Source organism: Myotis lucifugus, unplaced genomic scaffold (assembly GCF_000147115.1).
Source record: "Myotis lucifugus unplaced genomic scaffold, Myoluc2.0 scaffold_93, whole genome shotgun sequence".
Classification (NCBI taxonomy): Eukaryota; Metazoa; Chordata; class Mammalia; order Chiroptera; family Vespertilionidae; genus Myotis; species Myotis lucifugus.
The window spans coordinates 2,995,630-2,997,955 of NW_005871141.1; the positions used below are offsets into that span (position 1 = coordinate 2,995,630).

A 2,326-nucleotide genomic window follows, 5' to 3' on the forward strand; every position below is an offset into this window, starting at 1 on the left:
TGAGTGGGGAAGGGTAAACACAACAAAGGGGAGATAGTGGTGGTAAGTAGAGATGCTTTAAATGGGTAGAGAAAAGAACAATTTACTCCTAATTACTCCACCACTGGTTAAGATAGTTCTTGATTTAATTCTGTTCAAAAGAGAACATTTTTGCCCTCAGGCCATAAGCTAGGAGTAACGTCAGAAACACTTCAGAGTGACCACTGTGACTCACTGAGTGGCATGGGAGTGAGCAAGAACTGTGAAAAGAAGGTAGAAAGTGAGGACGACCTCATCAAGGCAGGACTCCAGGCAGTGAAGACTCTGGAGACGAAGGATATTCGCCACAGGAAGTGGTGGAAGAAGCATTGCTTCTGGGACTAAAAGGTAAAGAGGTGACACACCTTTCTGGAATGACTGCACATCGTCTGGCCTGCGAGGGGCATTCTGACAGAGCTGGTCCTGAGGGGTCCACTCCATCTGGAACCCCCACCATACGTAAGAAGTGACTACAGGACAGACAGGTACTGCTGAAGTCAGACAGCCCGCTGGGTGACGTTTTACTGGATGAAACTCTCAAACACATCAAAGCCACTGACCCACAGAAACGGTCCAGACATGGATAGAGCTACTCACTGGCAAAACTTGGACCCCCTTCAAATTACAATACCAGCTGAGAAATGTAAGAGAGTGCATTGCAAAGAACCTAAAAGAGAAGGTGATTCTAACCACCGAGAAGCAAAATTTCCTCCTATTTGACATGACTATTCATCCAGCGACCAATACAACAGAGAAACGACGACTAACTGAAAAGAACTTCAAGATCGTGCCCTAAAGCAGTAGGTCAATGATGCTCAACGTATGGGCATTGAGCATCATTGAGTATGGGCACTCCTGGTGCTAGCCCACTCCTCTGACATGCTAGGAAATGTCTTCCCTCTGACAGATGGCAAGTATGGTGTGGCAATGAATCAAGCCAAGGACCTGGTAGAACTGGACCCTGATTTGGTGGGCACAAAGCACAGTGCCACAGAGATGACCTGGGCTGTGTTGGCAGCTTTCAATAAGTCCTAACGCCAGCAGGTGGCTTTCTCCTTCCTCCTCTGCTGGCCTGGGGGCTGCCAGAGACACTATCACTAGGTTTGTGGGATGAGATGTTTTTCATCATTTTTCTTTTCTGCTATTGAATCAGTCTTGTGACTTGGGAAGAGCAACTTCAGGGCTTCTCCATAGACCTTGACCTTTATAAACAGACTTTATTTCTCCCTCTACTTCCACTCCAGAGGTGAATAAACTGGGTGAGCCCACACACACCCAATAAACATTTTCTCTCATTTCCTAGTTCCGTGGTCGGCAAACTGCGGCTCCCGAGCCACATGCGGCTCTTTGGCCCCTTGAGTGTGGCTCTTCCTAAGTCTTAGGAGTACCCTAATTAAGTTAATAACAATGTACCTACCTATATAGTTTAAGTTTAAAAAATTTGGCTCTCAAAAGAAATTTCAATCATTGTAATGTTGATATTTGGCTCTGTTGACTAATGAGTTTGCCGACCACTGTCCTAGTTGACTTCCATCTAGTGAGCTTTTGGATAATAAGGTTATATAAGTGGGATGTGGTATTCTCCAGCCACAGAATGTGAATGAGATGTAAAGCAAACCATTTATTACATTTTTAAAAGTCTGTTTTCTATCTTAAATACACGTTTTCAGTCTCTCTCAGACTCTGCTAGGTAATATAGCTTATTGAAATAACTGCCTATTTGAGAAAGGGTCAATGGAAACAAACTCTGGGACTGTATTTCCTGCTACTGATTTTCTCACTTTCTTATTCTAACCTAATGAAAATATTCCAAATTTGGTTCTCATGGCCCTAGAACAAGAAGTATACTATATTCTCTTTCTTAGCATTATCCTACTGCATCATTGGACAGAAGTCTAAATGAAAAAAAAAAAAATATATATATATATATACCTCAACCATCTCCTACATGCAATCAGCATCACAATTTGTAAGGGGAGAAGGTGGTATCAGAATTTCTACCCTTTAGCACAAGACTATCCTGATTCCTCCAGACAATTGTACATCTCTTTGCTCTGATTGAATTGAGAGTTGTAAATTTCAATTGCTGAAGAATAGTGTCCTGAATCTAGACAGTATATTTAAATTCCAGGTCTTTTTGTTCCCTATTTTTGGCTTCCTTCATAAATTAATAAATTCTATCTATAAACATTCTGGAAGTAGTCTGTTTATATTTAACCCACAAATATCTTCCTATTCATTAGTCTTGTCTTGACTCAGTCTTCTTTCTAGTCAAACCTCTACAATGTTTCTCAATTTAATAATGAGT

The 2,326-nt window shown here is 41.6% G+C and overlaps 1 pseudogene; it reads left to right on the forward strand.

Moving 5' to 3' along the window:
- Positions 1–222: 222 nt before the first annotated feature.
- On the forward strand, positions 223–1,053 carry LOC102440191 (annotated as a pseudogene).
- The last annotated feature ends 1,273 nt before the right edge of the window (positions 1,054–2,326 follow it).